The 19,349-nt window shown below is 39.4% G+C and overlaps 1 pseudogene; it reads left to right on the top strand.

Annotated features, from left to right (window-relative positions):
- Positions 1-19,349, top strand: part of LOC100349058 (glutamate--cysteine ligase regulatory subunit pseudogene) — a 182,396-nt pseudogene that overhangs the window by 5,255 nt on the left and 157,792 nt on the right.

Below are 19,349 nucleotides of genomic sequence, written 5' to 3'. Positions count from 1 at the left end.
GAGAGACATGGAGGAGGCTCCTGGTTACTGGCTTCAGGAGAGGGAGAGACCGAGATAAAGGTATTCCATCCGCTGGTTCACTCCCTAGATGGCTGCAAATGACCAGAGTTGATCTGAAACTTAATGCAGGTCTCCCACACAGGTGCAGGGTCCCAAGCCCTTGGGCCATCTTCTGCTTTCCCAGGCCATCAGCAGGGAGCTGGAAGTGGAGCACCTGGGACTTGAAATGGTGCCCATATGGGATGCCTACTACACCACAGCACTGGCTCCAAGCATTCTTTTCAACACAGGACTGTCACCAGGAAAATATGTTATGGATGTATGTACATCGAATTACTTTCTTAATAACTTTAAATTAGAAAAGAAACAAATTCTATTCATATTGAGCAAGAGGAGAGGCACAAGAAAATGAGTATCAGTGTGAGAAGTTATGGAAGATACAGTAATGATCTGATTGACTAGTTTTCAGAGATCAAAAATAAAACATAAAAATAGCTGCAATTTAATAAATATTTCAAAACTTTTGGTATTTCAAGTCAATAGAAAACATGTTAAAGTACATAAAGTTGAAAAAAAATGTTAAAGTACATAAAGTTGAAAAAACCTTTCCATTGAGTCTGTTTCAGATGGTAAGATGTAACATTTCTTATTGTGGAGATTAGACTAGGATAGCCTCCAATTATTCTCACCAACTAAAGTTCACCACTTATGTTTGCCTTATCTTTGACTATGAAAGTGACTCGCCTCTTATTCCTAATAGAACAAGGCAAAAGTCACTCTATGTCATTTTCACGAACAGGCTGCTGTGTGTAGGAAAGCATTGGAATGTCACTATCAACAACACATAAGCCTCCTCCCTAAGCTGTGGAGTTAGAGAACCTGGTTGCACATTTGTTGAATTAAATGGCTATGCTGTGGCTAGGTCATTTCTCAAGGAAACATGGATAGCTTCAAGGAATTTGGAGTGGCTTCTAGAAACTGAAGGTGGCCTTTTTCAATATTTCAGCTCAATTTACAACAGCTAAGATATGGAATCAAGCAGATGCCCATCAGCTGAAGACTGGATAAAGAAATTATGGTGATTATCTTCCCGGAAACAGCTCCCTAAACTTGGAGTCAACTCTCTGCAGCTGCTGCGGTAGTTGAAACCTCAGCCGCAGCCACAGCCACAGCCACAGCCACAGCCACAGCCACAGCCACAGCCACAGCCACAGCCACAGCCATCATGGGCTCCTGCCCGGCTGGCCTTTCAGCCACTTTGGCCTCAATCTGCTGAGTGGAGCACAGACCAGGCATTGGCGAGGGGGTGGCAGCCTCGTGCTCCCTTCTCCAGCCCTCCACGCCACATCCTGCGGGAGCGCTGCCTCAGCTGCCCACCCAGACACCCATCCAGCTACCTGCAGCCCTGTGGCTGCTGGGCCCCATATGGCAACTGCTACCATGGGCATGGTCAGCTGCTCAGCCTTGGCCAGGCACTCCTGGCGCTGGCCTGCACCTTGCACCTGCAGATGGGGAGCCTATTGGACTGGGGCCGCTTGCGGGAAGAAGTGCCGGTCCATGCACAGCGAGGAGCTTCGAGATTGTATCCAGAAGACCTTGAACGAATGCAGTTCCCAAATCAGCCCAGATTTGATGAGGGAGTTTCTAGGTGTCTTGGACTGCACTGTGTCTCATGCAGCAGAGAAGATAAATCCCAACAGAAAAATAGAAGAAATGAAAGTTTCTGTAAAACCGCTCCTTGTTGGATCAAACTCTTCATCGTCAACTAGAAATGCAGTTGACATGGCCTGTTCCGTCCATCCTTGGAGTTGCACAGCTGTGTTCTGTAATCCTTACTTCACCTCTTATTGATTATGGAGTTAATCTCTCCTTGGAACATTTACTGCTCTACTGGGAGGAATGAGAAAGCCTAGTAGGAAGCAAAAAACATTGTTGCCATAGAGACCTCTGATCTGGACAGAAGGCAGTTGGAGCAGCTCTATCAACATTAACCAAGTCAACCTTGCCTCCTGCTGTGTGATGCCACCTGATCCGACTGCTTTTGCTAAACAATTTGATATACAGCTGTTGACTCATAATGATCCAAAAGAACTACTTTCTCAAGCAAGTTTCCAAGAGGCTCTTGGAAAGTATCTCTGGCATTTGAGCACAGGATTGGGTGCCACCGTGGCTGCTACACTATTTGGTCATTGTGAAATGCAGAGGAAGTATCAAACCCAAAGGCTTCATTTTACAAGCTAAAAGGAGGGACTCTTTTAACTATGACTTGGGATCAAACCCACTAATCTGTCTTTCCCTTGACTATAAGATAAAATAGAGATGTGTAAAAATCTGGTTACTGTCTCTACACCATGTCCCTGAGGCAGATCTTCAGTTATGTTTGACAGTATGTTCTCTGTCATGTTTTGAATACTTCTGTTGCCTCAGCATCAGTCCATCACATGAACCACTGTTTTGTTTTCACGAAACTATTGTTTTCTTGCTGAAATTGCCTATAAAGAAAATACTTGCAATATATATTTTCCTTTATTTTTATGATTATTAGAAATCAGGAACATTTGTTGTTATGTATATTTTTGGCCTAGGCATCAGGGTAATGTATATACATTTTTTTTTAATTTCCAAAGTAATTCATTGGTTCTCACTCTATAGTATAACTAAGCAATTTAATTACAGTTGTTAAAACTGAAGTATTAAAAGATATTTTTCTTATAATGAGTAATTATATCTCAGAGTAACTGGAGTAGCTGGGATCTACTATTCGTGTAAATAAAGTTCATTCTTCAATACATGAATGACAACTTAATTTTTGTGTGTTCTTGTTTATAGCTTAATGATTTAATCATGTATTGTTGTGCCAGAATTTCTATTCCTATTAGTTATAAAAACAAACCAAGGAAATCAGAAATTACTATTTAGTGATTTTATAAAAGCAACTACTGTCACCTCCAGATTCTTTTTAATTCTTGGTGCATCCTTAGTATATTGCTACTTCCTCGAGAATATTCAGTGTTTTGCATTAACCATGTAATGGGCACTTTGGATTCTGGAGAGAGGGGACACAAAGTGAAGAGTTAAAATTGTATATGTGTGGGTGTAAAAAGTTAAGCTTAAGCTTACATGTTTAAACCTTCTTGGTACAACTGTGAAAATAAGACAAAGTAAAGTAGCACCTTGACAGTAGGGACTCCATTTTGGAGCACTTGAGACTCCATTCTGGGAAAGCAACCCCCCCACCGTGAGACTCTGGTCTGAAACTATGATCTCAAATAGTCGGACAATAGCAGTGCACTACATCACCCTTGGCAGAGCACAAAAACCCCCTAGCATTATTGCTCAAGCTTAAAAGTAGAAATGTTACACCTGGGTTACCTGGGCTAATAATGAAGATGTGATTTGTCTATGTCTTAAGATCATAATTGCTGATTGTAAGACTTTAGCAACTGCTTAGCAACCGTGTATTCTCTCCCCCCTCCAGAATTTGCGGTTTTTGCCTTTATAAACCTTATGCTGTAGTTCCTCGCTGCTCCTCTGTTCTTGTATGTTCAGAGAGCCCCAACATGTTGGATCAATAAATCTTTAACCCTTTGCTGGTTGCATGAGAGCGGTCTCTTGGAGTCGTTCCTCAGGCAGTGGGCGTTTTCAGACCCTAACAAAAGCTGCAACTTAAGAATGAATTGAGTAAAATTGCGGGGAGGCTCCAATCGGAAAGGAAACAAAGTTGCTAAGCCTTCGCTGGACAAGGCTGCTGAGCCTTTGCTCGAGTTTGCTGCACTTTCGCATCCTAGTGACTCAGTGTTTCCAACAATCCAAGATGGACCCCGGGGGAGGTACCTAGCCTGACAGGAGACTTCCGTATTCGTGAACAGTATGTGTCCTTGGCTATGATAGGCTCGTGTCCTGCCTTACCTTTCTGCTGGTTGGCTCGGTTCCCTTGTGCCCTGGACAGCCCCCTTTCTGTGTCTATAAAAGCTCTTCCCCTCCCAATAAAGTTGAGAACCCGGCTGCGCCCTGGACGTTGACTGATCTCCTGGCTCTGGTGAGGCTCCTTTGCTGCCAACACTCATCATCCCGCTCGGCCCCTGAACTCCCCAGGCTGGCCCTGAGGAGCGCTATCGGACCTGCTGCCCCGTGACGAGCAGCATAAAATGTGTGATATTTGTATTCCATTAATACCTGACTAGGAGGGAGTAAGCCAGAAAAGGATAAAAATGTGTTTAATTCAGGACTGATATTGCCTAGTTAGATAATGTTGTTTGAGATACAATCTTAGCTGTTTTTTTTTTTTTTTAGAAGAACAATGTAATAAAAACTTTAGTACTAGAAGAGACTATAGATCATTTAGTATAACTCTTCCTTGATATAAGAATTAAACTAATTTTATTAAGTTGCACACAAAAAATCTGTGACCATAGGCCTCCTTAATTCTGTAAATCTGTATAAGTAACCCAAATAGTTTGGAGAATTTCTTTAAAAATATTTTGTAAAATATCTTGTATCTCATCTTGTAAACCATGGATCTATATAAAACTAATTTTGCTCCAGTTTTTTTGCTTATGGAAAAGAACTATAATAATAGAAATAGACCGTTTTTTTAAGTAAAGTTTTTTGGTTGGTTGGATAATCAGCTGGTTTATTTGCTAAAACATGTTTAGATTTTGAGCTTTTTAAAGCTTTCTAGCCTTAATAATAGTTATATGTAATGTTACTAAATATATGCAGTTAACTTTTGAATTTGGATTTCAGTCAACACATGTCTTGGCCTTATTTGTTTTAAATTTGTATGTATTTATTTTTATTTATCTGAAATGCAAACAGAGAGAAGGAGAGAGAGAGAGAAAGAAAAAAAGAGGGAGAGAGGGTGTGGGGAGCAACTGGGAGCAACTCGGACTTGACTAAGTTACTGGAATTAAGACTTATTCTATGCATCTGCTCTCCCACAATATGGCGCTGGGAGAGGAGGAAACAGCTTCTACCCAGCTGCCTCTCACCAACTTGACAAGCTGCAGGACCTGCTCCTGATTGGAGGAGAGCAGCATACTCGGCGTGTGGGTAGCAGAGTTGGGATTGGTGGAAAAGGACTATAAAGGAGGAGAGAGACAACATGCACCAGGAACATCTAAGAGGAACAGCTGTGTAGCCCCCGAGAGAGCTGGCCGGTGGTGTGCCGCTCCCCTGTGGAAGTGGGGAAAGTGGCAGGGGAACCGCCCTTCCACGGAGGTGGAAGGGACGGTAGCCAACCCAGGAAGAACCAGCAGCAGACCCGGGAAGGGCCGAGCAGATGAAAGAACAACGCAGGGTCCTGTGTCGTTCCTCCACGAAGAGGGGGAGCAACATAATGGTGCCGTGACTCAGATAGGAAACCTAGAAGGGAAGAAACGGGAAGAAGTGGGAAAATACCGGAGAGAGAGACTAGCAAAGAGCCTAGGGAAAAGCCGGACGGAAAAGATGCGGAAGAAGCTATTGAAAGCCTAGGCATAGACTCGGATACGGACTGTGGGAAAGAAGTTAGGATTTAAAGTGAAAGCAAGAAGAAACTTATACTCAGATACGGACTGCAGGTTGAACGTGAAAGTGAAACCTAGAAGAAACTTAGACTCGGATACGGACTGTGGGGAGAAGCCAGGAGAAGTGAGAGGGGAATATTGTTGGAAGAAAAGTTAGGAAACATACCAGGTAGAGAAAAATATGTTAGGGAGGATGAAGCCGCGGGGGCAGGCCGAGGCGGAGACGTAAGCTAGCTTGGAATTCTTCAAGTCAGCCCGGGGAGCAAAAGGCAAAAATCTGGAACCAGAGGCAGAGACGTGGGCCGCCAGGTTGGAATCCGTCAGATTAGCCCGGGGAGCAAAAGACGGGAAGCCAAACCGTAAGGTGGAAACGTGAGCTAGGTTGAATTCGCCAGGTTAGCCCGGGGAACTTAGACTGAATACCGGTGGAGGAAACGTGAGCTAGGCTGTGTGATTCGCGGAAGCTGCCGCGCGCAGAGAGAGCGCGCAGAGAGAGCGCGTGGGGCACGAACGGGGAGCGCGCACGGGGCGTGAATAGAAGTAGGTAAGCCGCGCAGAGCCGGGAAGCTGCCGCAGGGCGGGCGCCGGGAAGCCCCAGGAAGTTTAGAAGTAAAATGAGACTGAACACCAAGAGGGAAACCTGTTGGAGTGAGGTGGACACTATGGGAAACGGTGGCTTGATCAGCATAGCCCTGACAGTTAATGAACAACTTAATACAGTATCCCTCTTAGTAGTTTTTTTATCTGTTCTACTTAATATGACTGGTTTAGTTCTGTAATTGATGCACAGTTATTCTTAAGTGTTGAAAATTAACTGAAATGTGATCCCTGTTGAACATGGGAGTGGGAATGGGAGAGGGAAGAGATGTATAATTTGGGACATGCTCAGGCTGACTTGCCCCAAGTGGTGGAGTTGGAAGCATACCAGGGGATTCCAATTCAATCCCATCGAGGTGGCATGTACCAATGCCATCTCACTGTTCCAGGTGATCAATTTCAGTTCACAATTGGTCATGGTGGAGGGACTGGGAGTCAAAGGGAGCACATAGACAAGTCTAGTACCTGCTAACGCTAACCGATGGAGTAAATAAAGGGGAGAGTGATCCAACATGGGAAGTGAGATACTCAGCAGACTCATAGAATGGCAGATGTCCTAAATAGCACTCTGGCCTCAGAATCAGCCCTAAAGGCATTCGGATCTGGCTGAAAAGCCCATGAGAGTATTTCAGGCATGGAAAGCCAAGACACTCTGGCAAAAGATCTCTGCGAGTGAGATCCCAGTGGAAAGAACAGGTCCTCAAAGAAGGAGGTACCTTTCTCTGAAGGGAGGAGAGAACCTCCACTTTGACTATGACCTTGTCTAAACAAGATAAGAGTCGGAGAACTCAGAGGGCTTCCACAGCCTTGGAAACTCATGACTGGAGCATAGGGAGATTACTGATGCCATAGACAGGAGTGTCAATTGGTAAAGTCAACAACAGGAGTCACTGTGCACTTACTCCTCATCTAGGATCTCTATCCTTAATGTGCTGTACATTGAGATTTAATGCTATAACGAGTACTCAAACAATATATTTCACTTTGTGTTTCTATGGGGGTGCAAACTGTTGAAATCCTTACTTAATGCATACTAAACTGATCCTCTGTAAAAGAAAAAAAAAAAAAAGAAATTATCAATTCCCAACTTGACTCTCACTGGGATTAAACATGACAATAGGTCTGATCTGATTTAATCATCATTTAAAAAAAATCATCTATTATTTTTCACTTTATGTTTCTGTGTGGGAGCAAACTGTTGAAATCCATATTTAATGTATATTAAGCTGATCTTCTGTATATTAAGATAATCGAAAATGAATCTTGATGTGAATGGAAGGGAGAGGGAGTGGGAAAGGGGAGGGTTGTGGGTGGGAAGGACGGTATGGGGGGGAAGCCATTGTAATCCATAAGTCGTACTTTGGAAATTTATATTCATTAAATAAAAGTTAAAAAAAAAAGAATTCAATGGCAGAAAAAAAAAAAAGAAGTAAAATGAGAGAAATAGGAATGCTGGCAGATAGAAGTAAAATAGGAGAAATAGGAATGCCCAGAGGTAGAGAAATAGGGAAAAATAAGGCCTCCCCACAACACGGCAATGAGAGAGCTTGGATTCGGTCTGCCTGATTAGTAAGACAATAAGCACCTGTAGGCGGCTGCAGGTCACCGAAGACAGGCACGTTATCAACACCAATAAGTCTCCCCACAATACGGCAAGGAGAAGGCTTGGATTCGGTTTGCCTGATTGCTAGGGCTTGTTAGCACCTGCAGGCAGTTCTAGCAGAGCAGAGCATGAGCTGCAGGGCACCGAACTCAGGCACGCATCAGCGCCTAAAAACCTCCTCACAACATGGCGAAGAGAGGACCTGGATTCGGTTTGCCTGATTGATAGGACTTGTAAGCACCTGTGGGCAACTCTAGCAAGCAGAGCAGAATGTGTGTCGCGGGGCACCGAAGACAGGCGCGTATCAATGCCAAAAATAAAAAGAAAGGGGGATCTGTGGAGAGCAACTGGGAGCAACTCGGACTTGACTAAGTTACTGGAATTAAGACTTATTCTATGCATCTGCTCTCCCACAATATGGCGCTGGGAGAGGAGGAAACAGCTTCTACCCAGCTGCCTCTCACCAACTTGACAAGCTGCAGGACCTGCTCCTGATTGGAGGAGAGCAGCATACTCGGCGTGTGGGTAGCAGAGTTGGGATTGGTGGAAAAGGACTATAAAGGAGGAGAGAGACAACATGCACCAGGAACATCTAAGAGGAACACCTGTGCAGCCGCCAAGAGAGCCGGCCGGCGGTGTGCCGCTCCCCTGTGGAAGTGGGGAAAGTGGCGGGGGAACCGCCCTTCCACGGAGGTGGAAGGGACGGTAGCCAACCCGGGAAGAACCAGCAGCAGACCCGGGGAGGGCCGAGCAGACAAAAGAACAGCGCAGGGTCCTGTGTCGTTCCTCCACGAAGAGGGGGAGCAACAGAGGGTCTACAATCTATTAATACCCACAACAGCCTGCAGTGGATCAGGCTAAAGCCAAGAGCCTGGAACTCTATTCAAGTCTCTTATGGGTGGCAGCGCTTCTCGTACCTGAGTGATTATCTGTTGCTTCAGCGAGTGCTCAGTAACAAGAATCTGGATCAGAAACGGAGTACCTGGGAATCCACCAGGCACTCTGATATGAGTTGCAGGCATCCTAAGTGGAGAATTAACCCATTAAGCTGCTGGCTTCCTCCCCATCAATTTTTCTTTCAGATTTCTACCTTTGCAGTGTATAAAGGCCTTTCCTACTTATAATTTTTATTTTATATCTTACATTCTTTTCTATTTAAATATTTCACACTTGTTTTAATAAGTTTGTCCCCTTTCAAACCTTTCAAACCAATGCAAAAGATAGTCATAAAGGTTTTAGAAGATACTATATAAGGATGCCATCACAAATTTGGAATAGAAAAGATTTCATAACTAGGACACAAATGTTTAAAAAGAAAAAAAATGAACAGCATTAAAAGTAGAGACTCTGGGGTTGGAGTTGTGGTAAAGCTGCTGCCTACGATGCTAGTGTCCCATATGGGAGCTGGTGTGTGTCCTCTCTGCTCCACTTCCAATCCGGCTCCCTGCTAATGACCTGCAAAAAGCACTGGAAGATGGGCAGTGCTTGACCTTGGTCACCCATGTGTAAGACCTGGATAAAGCTCCTGGCTCCTGGCTTCAACTTGGCCCAGCCCTGGGAGACACTTGGAGAGAGAACCAGCAGATATAAGATTTCTGTCATGTTTCTCTGTCTTTCCTTTTCCTCTTTGTCATTCTGCTTGCATTTAAAATATTTTGGTTAACATTAGATGACTACTAGTGTTCTTTAATCAAAGAAGGCTGTTTTGGGATTTTTTTTAAACATCTGACTGCAAACATATATTAAACATTAATTCTTTTCATATAGTCTGTGTATGTATTCAGTGAAAATGTTAATCTTTTTTTCAGATAGTATGTTTTAATTTTGTTACAACAATATAATCAAGTCAGAAAAATTCCACAGTATGAGACTAAAACAAATATTTTGAATTTTTACATTTAATGAGTTAAAAACTTTAATTTTCTTGCTTGGGGCCAGCACTGTGGCGTAGCAGGTAGAGCCACTGCCTGTAATGCTGGCATACTATATGGGCACAGGTTAGAGTCCCAGCCTGTCCAAAAAATTCTGATCCAGTTCTCTGCTACAGCCTGAGAAAGTAGTAGAAGATGGCCCAAGTCCTTGGGCCCCTGTACCATGTCGGAAGACCCGGAGGAAGCTCCTGGTTTCTGGCTTTGGATGGGCTCAACTCCAACCACTGCAGCCAGTTGGGGAGTGAACCAGCAGATGGAAGACGTCTCTCTCTCTCTTTCTCTCTGCCTCTCTTTCTCTCTGAGTGTAGCTTGACTTTCAAATAAATAAATAATTATTTAAAATCTTTTTCTTGCCTTCATTATTATTACTCTTTTTTTTAAAGATTATTTATTTATTTGACAGGTAGAGTTACAGACAGTGAGAGGGAGAGACAGAGAGAAAGGTCTTCCTTCTGTTGGTTCACCCTCCAAATGGCCACTACGGCTGGAGCTACGCCGATCCAAAGCCAGGAGCCAGGTGCTTCCTCCTGGTCTCCCATGCAGGTGCAGGGCCCAAGCACTTGGACCATCCTCCACTGCACTCCTGGGCCACAGCAGAGAGCTGGACTGGAAGAGGAGCAGCCAGGACTAGAATCCGGTGCCCATATGGGATTCTGGTGCCTCAGGTGGAGGATTAGCCAAGTGAGCCACAGCGCTGGCCCCCATTATTATTACTCTTAAACATAGCTTCCATAGGATCAGTAATAAATTGGAAGCTAATTGTTATTCTATTTTATTATAACATTTAAAAGTATGATTCAGGTTATTTTTTGCATAATTTTGATAGGATATATAAAGTACATAGGGATTCTTCATGAAATTCACAAAGTGAAAATGATGTCTGGGCTCTGAAGTTAGGAATCCCAACAAATGGAAGCTCCTTTTATTAGCATCTTAACTCTTGCTCTTCTTCCTTGATTTCTATGCCCTAAATACCAAGCACTTAGTTGGTAATTAGTACTTTTACAAGAAAATTGCTTCTTTGCTTCAGGTCAGTGATCAGCAATAATTAAAGTAGCTAACACACTAGAAAAACAGGCTAGAAAACAGAAAGATTTGGTAACTCAATCCAATTTTAAGTTGTTAATTAAAGTAGGCAAAGATACATGCAAAAATACCGATAAAAATACGCAGAATTCCCTTTTTCTTCTGTTGAATACACTTAGCTTAATCTAGCCTTCACTTATTATTCTTAAGCTTTTTTGGCAATGAGGTCCAACTAAACAAATAATAAAGGAATGAACATCGCCTTGATTTATCTAATCAAGTAGTGCATTAAAAACTAATACTTTAAGAAATGAATGGCATTCACCAGGTAATATAGTTTGAAGGTAAATATTGTACAGTGTATTAAGGGTAGCATTAAGCTTATAAAAACTATAAGGTTTTGGAAATCATCAAGTTGTTCTATTAGGGATAAATTATTATTTTGGAGGAAGAGATATTCAAAGGTTGTATTAAAGATATTCACTTTTTCTTTGATTTATTCAATTGTTGTGACAAAATTACCAGGTACTTAGTTCTTGAGATACAAGAATAAGCAAAATTAGATTACTCCATTCTCTGAAAGAAAAACATTAACCAAAATTCATTAATATACTGTTATAAACTGATATACATGCTACAGGGAAATGCATCTGGAACTTTACAGACTTTATAATAAGGTATCAATTACACCTTTGGATATAAACTGCTGATGAAATTTAGAGGTACTTTCATAAGTTGTCTTATGTATCTGAAGATATCCTTTTAAAAATATTTACTTACTTTTTTTATTTGAAAGAAAGAACATCAGAGACAGAGAGGAAAAGACAGAAAATGAGAGTTAATTCCACGAATGACCCAAAAACCACATCTGATCAGACGGAAGCCAGGAACCAGGACTTACTTCACATTCCGTCATGTGGCTATCAGGGCTGTCATCCTTTGCTTTCCCAGATGCATAAACAGAGAGCTGGATCAGAAGCAGAAAATGTGGAACTTGAACTGGTACTCTGATTGTGCAGTATCAATGTCTGAAGTGGCACCCTAGCCCACTGTGCCACAACATAGGCCCCTGAAAATATTCTTTAAAAAAGAACACTTGGGGCTGGCACCATGGTGCACTAGGTTAATCCTCTGGCTGCAGTGCCAGCATCCCATATGGGTGCTGGGTTCTAGTCCCGGTTGCTCCTCTTCCAGTCCAGCTCTCTGCTGCGGCCTGGGAAAGCAGTCGAGGATGGCCCAGGTGCTTGGGCCCCTGCACCCGCATGGGAGACCAGAAGGAAGCACCTGGCTCCTGGCTTCAGATCGGCGTAGCTCCTGCCCATGCGGCCATTTGGGGAGTGAACCAATGGAAGGAAAACGTTTCTCTCTGTCTCTCTCTCTCTCAATGTCTGTAACTCTACCTGTCAGATAAATAAGTAAAATCTTTAAAAAAAAAAAAAAAAAGAACACATTGTAGTATTTTGTTCTAGTGTCATCTTTCAAATCAAACTGAAGAATTTTAAGAAGATAAAGTGTAAAAAGATAAGAATAAAGTGGTTTCCAAGCCCCTTGCTGTCATATATTTCCAATTTAAATAGAAAATGGAACTTCTATAGAAGACTATAATCAAGTCAAGATTTTTTAATATATTTATTATTTGACAATAATCTGGGTAGGCCAGATTATATAATAAGAATTATATAATATATAATAAGAATTATATAATAAGAATTATAATATACATTATTATATATTAGTATATATAATAATAATTATATAATAATTATAATGATAAGATTATATAATAAGAATTGTTGACTGGGGAGGGCTTTGTGAAGCAGAGCATGAAACCATTGCTTGGGGTCTGCATCTCATATCAGAATGCACTTTCAAGTACCAGCTGCTCCACCCTCAGTCCAGCTACTGCTAATGTATCTGGAAAGACAGTGGGAGATGGACCACAGACTTGTACCCTTGCCAACCACATGGGAAATTTGGATGAAATTGCTGGCCTCTGGTTTCAGCCTGACCCAGACATGTGAGCATTTGTTATCCTCACTGACCTCATTTTTCGATAGGTCTCTGTAGACTTCCTTGAACTTGATTAGAAGATGAGCATTTTGGAAAGATTTAGCACATGTTTCTTAACATCCGTGATTCTATATTTATATCTTCTCAGAAAATCAGCTGACCAGAAAAAATAAATATATTTCAAAAGCCCAAATATAGAATTTTCCAATTTTTGTGCTATAAATTCCCTCAAAACAGCCAATTACAATCTACCAAATGCTGTCATTGAACATGAAGTTTACAATAAATGCAAATATTGGCTCTTGCAAGTATAAGCCGAGTATAGAATAGCACTGGTTTCACCTTTTATTGTAAATTCAACCTAGTAAATTGATTTGTATTGTCAATTTGTTTCCAAACATATTACAGAAATTGTGAAAGCCAGAAGAGAATTTTAAGTGATGTGGAACAAAATATACAAGTACTCCAACTTAGGTTTTCCATTGTTTTTCTTTTAAATCTCCATGTTTATTTGCAAGTGGCTATTTATTTTTATACATATTTTATTATCTTCACTGTAAAGTATAACAAATGACAATGAAAGACCATGTTCAAATAAAAAAGGTTCCAGAACTTTGGCAAGTCACACATTTTGTTGGCTTTCTTCCCATGGGGGATAATATTGAGCTACATGTTAATTCTTCCTGAAATCAATTCCAAGGTGTTGGAAAAATTGATTGATAGTGTTAAGCAAAAATGCCACTACTTCATGTGTCTCCTTCCTGGATAGATGAAAATTGTTTCTAATTTTAATGACATAAATAATTTAAATAATCAGATTTAATTAAAAATATGACCAAAGCCATCACATGTTTCTCAAGTGGCATCTTTCAGAAATGATACAACAATAAGGGAAGTTGTCTACGAAGGCACCCTCCTATAAAATCTCTTAACACCGTCAACTGGAAGAGGATCCAAAAGAATCAGCTATCATTTGTTCTACTGGCTCTGAGTTTAGGAACAGATCAGAAATGAAGGAAAACTTTATAAGCCACATTCAGATTGCAGATGCTAAGGAAAAGGTAAAAATACATACATGCAGAGTGCAGATACTATTTTGAGAAGTGGAAAAGATGAGTTTGAATGGCTCCTATCAATTCAAGAAGTTGTGTTTAATTTTCTCTGGTCAATGCAACAGTTGGTTTGCTCAAAGGATTAAAAAATACAGAGCATCAAGGTAGGGTAGGAGGTAGTGATAACTCAAAAGTAGGGAAAAAAGGCATATATAAAATGTGAAAAGTCAGTATAGGAAATTTTATGTAATATTGAAAAATAAATCAAATGAAATGATGACAGTTGCAGTAACGTCCTGTCATCTGAAACATGAGATATTCTCTCTCTCACTAACGATCTTCTCCCTCACGCCATTTGTTTTCATCTTTGGGCCATAAACTCTGTGCTGCCTGCTTCGTGAAAGCGATTGGCTTTCTGACTAAACTTGGAAATCATCAATTCCTCTTTCTTCCCTCCACTATCAAATCTTGGATTCTCTGCTCTTAAAACATTTTATAACCTGAACTCGTAACTCTTCATCAGCTTTGCAATCCAATTTGTGACTTAGAATTGCTACTTGCTTGAGGTTTATATAGAAATAATGACTCTGTCCAAAAAAAGCAAGGTTTTCCCCTGAGAGCAATTATATCTGATTAGAATCAAAAGGAGGCACAGGTAGATTTGAAGCCTTCCAGAGCCAAGCAGACGGAATCTTATTTGTAAAAATATCCTTATGGCATGATAGATCTCAGTAATTCCGGGTGTGTGAATGTGTGTGTGTGTGTATGTGTGTGTTTTCATGTGTATTCATGTGGGTGAAAGTAAGAGGAAGAATTAGCCATCAGCACTATTATAACAATTATAGTGTCATATAAAACGACAGCCAATAGATTAATAATTAGATCATTTCTGATGCAAATTTTAGATTTAAAGCATGGTATTTAGACTAAAAGTTGGACCCCCAAAGTAAGAAGTGTGTAGGCTAGAGAGAAATTTTTGTTGTTTTGTTTTATCTTGAAAGATGTGTAAATCAGAAAAGTCTCCCCTCAAAGTACAACTGATAGACTATTAGATTTCTGAAAAAATAAGTGCACAAGCTGAAATGAATGTCCTTAAGAAACTCACTGAAAGTCCAGAGAGAATAAAAATAAAAGGAGACCCTGGAAAGCAAAATCTTTATGCAATATAAGAATGAACCTTGCATTAATAAGACAGTATTTTTGCTGTGTTTGAAACTTCACAAGGTATTTAAAATACTCCATTGTATTATTTATTTGAAGAAGAATGAAGATAATGAATTTTGACTCTGATGAGGTTACAATAACAAATAACTAGCATATCAGATGATTAGAATATAATTATGGGGCAAGCATTGTGGTGCAGTACATGGGGCCACTGCCTGGGATGCCCACTTCCCACATCAGAGCTTGGGTTCCAGTCCAGCTTCTGGTTCTTACTGAGCTTCCACCTGATGGATGCCTTGTGAGGCAACAAGTGATGGTTCAAGTAGTTACATCTTTGGCACCTGTGTGGGAGACACTGACAGAGTTTATTTCCTGGTTTCCATATGGCCTAGTCTCAAGCGTTATGGGGAGTCTGCCAACAAATCACTCTGACTTTAAAATAAAAATAAACAAGCAAGTAGATAAATAATTTTTATTTTTATTTTATTTTATTTTTTTAACTTTTATTTAATGAATATAAATTTCCAAAGTACGACTTATGGATTACAATGGCTTCCCCCCCATACCGTCCCTCCCACCCACAACCCTCCCCTTTCCCACTCCCTCTCCCCTTCCATTCACATCAAGATTCAGATAAATAATTTTTAAATATTTATTAAGAATGAGAAAATTAGAGGTACTCAGAAGTTCCATTAAGTTATTAGCAGGAATTTAACCTCCTAATGTCAAACTCAGATGTTCTATGCTTTGTTTTGTTAACAAAGACCTTTGTTTTCTTAGAAGAAAGGGAGAACAATGATTTATAATGTCAATAACAAAATAACTTTATCTTAAGACAATCAGCGTATAACGTCTAAATCATTCAGTGGATGTTTCCTAAAACTGGAAAGTCTAGAATTAAGTTGATTTTCAAGATTTTTCAGTTATTTTGAAATAATATAACAGGAAGGGTTAAAACTAGTTTGTTGTTGCTGCTGTGAATGCAATTTATAGCAGTCAATTTATCCTCAGGAACGATTTAGGTATTTATTTCTTTAAAAATTCATCATCGAGAGAACTATGTAAGTATTTCGCATTTAGTTTATGTATTTATTTCTTCTTTACAAATTCATCATTGCAGAGAACTATGTAAGTATTTAGTTTTAGTATTATGTTTTACTTAAACATTCAATAAATATGAGGAAACAAAATGACTTTCTATTTAATTTCTAAGTTATCATCTATTTTTTGTAGTATGTGCTTAAATTCTCTCCATATAGAACTTTCCAAATCTTGGAGGTTTACGTGCCCTTCTTCATTCCTATTAAATCAAAGTAACCAAGGAAAGGACTTGGAGATCTGGGTTTTCAGCAAGTATATGAGCTGGTTATGATAATCAGAAGTTGGGAAATTCTGGTACAGAGCCACTGAGTCTGTGGCTCCAAATATAGGACTGAATAAGAGTAGGATTGGTCTCAATCCTCTAATTTAAACACTGAATCAAAGTGTTTGGTATCATAACAACTCACATCTATTAAACTTGCTTCTCTCCAGGCTTTCTGTTAAGTACTTTCAATGCACTGTCATGTGTGCCGCTCAGGCTGACTCTATGAAGCAGGGTCATGTTATAGTGATCTTATAGATTGTAAAATGAATTCCGCGTAGGTAACTAATCTGTGTAAGGTGAAAGTTGAGAGATGGATGTTTGAAACAAAGTTTTCTAAGTCTGGAGTCAGTGCTCTTTACTTCATGCCTTAACTATGTATCTGAAGCTCTGAATCTCTAACAGCAACTTCATTCACCTTTGTTGTCCAATTCAACCAAATTGTTATAATTGTAAAGAACTGCTCTTTGTCTAGTCTTCCATTTACACCTCACTCCAAATGCCAAATTTTAGATATATAGAAAAAAATGGTGTGTTCTATACCTAGATATGTGGATATCATTATAACATGCATCTGTACGGTAAGAGGTTGAACACTAAGTATATTCACATTCACTTTATTTATGTTCAAGGAAAGAGAATGCACTCTGGGCATATATGGTGCCTCACTGGATAGTTACACATTTATTTTTCATATTTCACTCAGAACACGAGCATAGTCACAACATGCAAAGGTTTGCTTTTCTTTCATACAACTCTGCTGCTTTGCTGGTGTTTTCTTTTAATGGTGCTCCAACTTCTAACTATAGGTAGATTCTGCTAAGGTGGCATTAAATGAGCCATTCTTATCAATGGGAGTTTTGAATGTGGTTAAAGGACTCTTGGTACACAGCAGAGAGAGACTAAATATGGTAAAAATAAGCAAATGTTGCACAGATGCTCCAAGCTGACTTCTTGGTTTCCAACTTATTAAATGGTCTTTCTGCAAACCTATAGATCGTTATTCATGCAAATTTTCTATTGAGGGTGCTTCAATAGAGACTGCCTTTCCTGAGTTAATGAGAAAAGTCCTAATTAAGCTAGCCATATGTTCAATTGCATTTATAAATGGAAAAATAGCCCTTTTTTTTGCTGCTGATACTACCATTGTTGTCATCTCCTGCTGCTCTGGGTGTCACTGAAGCAGTTACTGTCTCAACAGTCTTCTCTGTTCTCCAGTATGTTCATTCCAGGCCTGCACTCTGTTTCATGAGATATTCTTGGCACGCACAGCTGAATGACTGCAATGCTTGCTTATGAAAATATCTCTCTGAAGATCTATGTCTGTATTGAATGGAACTATGTCTTCAATTTTGCCCTGGGGATATAGATCTAGCAATGCTGCCAAAACATATTCTTTCTTTTCAAGCATTTAATCTATTCTGGCACACATGGAGAGCCTACGAGTTAGGATTGTCCTACATAACCCTTGTCCCTTTTGCCATGATATTTCAGCTCCGTTTTTGGCCTCTTTTTCTGTGCAGGTGCAAAGCATTTGTTTGAACTTATTTCTGCACTTGAAGTCAGGTAAGAAAACTAAATGTAAAAGCCATATTACTTTGAGCCTAAAACTGCTTAGAGAAACATTTTCCTTATACAACTTCCTATGTGCAAGTATTTCAAAATTGTATCAGAAAAAATGTTCAATAGTTTATTATTGTTCATTAATTTATTCTATATTGTTTATTCATATAACGAGTATGTATTGTGCTAATGCATGATTACTCTACCTTCTGTGGAATTACAAAATAATTACCATCCATTTGCAAGGGTTTCATAGCTATCTTCATTAGTGGATTGTGTGCGTGTGCACCATGTCCTGTTAACAACTTTGGATAAACTGATCTAGTTTTAGAAAAAGGAAATAAAAGACACTGTTGCAGAAATATGTTATTAATATAAACTCAATAGCAACATATCTGTTAAATGTTTGAGCTAATTTTTTTGATAATTGCTCTGGGCTAGGATCTATGCAGACAATTTTATATATGAGATACTATTTAATCTTATTGGGTTCATTGAGCAAATTAAATGGCTTGCTCAGTGTCTGCAACAAGGAAAAGGAAATATAATGAAAAAATGTGTAAACTTAACTAGCACCCCATAAATAGTATAAACATAAACCATATTATTTAAATTCAAAATAATAATATACTTTGTTTTAACTTTTTGCATTTTTATCAAAAATTAGCCTTTCTTAAATTTATTTTGTTATACTTTAAAGGACAGAGGAATGTTTTGTTTTTGTTTTCTGATATTGCTATCCAATTGAGTGATAACCATTAATAAACTACTTTTCCTAGCCATTGTGTTGAAGTTAATTAAATATTCTTACAGATTTAACTGGTTAGTTTATTTGTTTTGATTGGATGACTACATCAACTAAAAATGATACTTCTTGACTTTTTCAAAATCCATTTCCTATTTTTTTGAAACATATTTGAAATAATTTCCTGAACAAATTTACATAACTTTCATGTTGATTATATTTATCCTTTTTATGACTTTACTAGAAATTCTTATATTTTTGATAGATTTGGAGTTAATATCAAATAGATATTCTTTGGCTAATTTAGAAAATAAATTTGCATAGTGTCATTGAAGTTTTCTGTTTTATCATTAATGACTTGAAATTTAACAAATTCTTATCAAGATGAAATGTGATAGTCCTCTTCTTTAGTTATCTGAGCATGTTATTCACTCAGTATGCCATTGTTGATTTGATGTTTAGTTCAAATACTACATTGCCACATTTAAATTTTGATGAGTATGCTTTATTTATTTATTTATTTATTTGTTTTTTAAAGAGATTGAGGGAAAGAGAGATAGAGAGAGAAATTTCTTTCATTCGCTGATTCACTCTCCAGATTGCCGCAATGGCCAGGACTAGGCCAGGCCAAAGCCTGGAACCACGAATATCATCTGGTTCTCCCGTGTGGGTACAGGTGCCAAAGTACCTGGAACATCTTCTGCTTTCTCAGATAATTAGTAAGGAGTTGAATCAGAAGTGGAGCAGCTGGGATAAAACTGGCACCATATGGGAAACTGGTGCTGCAC

This window comes from Oryctolagus cuniculus, chromosome 2, assembly GCF_051225735.1.
Source record: "Oryctolagus cuniculus isolate XC-2025 breed Fujian yellow rabbit chromosome 2, ASM5122573v1, whole genome shotgun sequence".
NCBI classification, from domain to species: domain Eukaryota; kingdom Metazoa; phylum Chordata; class Mammalia; order Lagomorpha; family Leporidae; genus Oryctolagus; species Oryctolagus cuniculus.
Note: the sequence above shows the minus strand (reverse complement) of the source record. Positions and strands in the feature narration are given on the sequence as shown.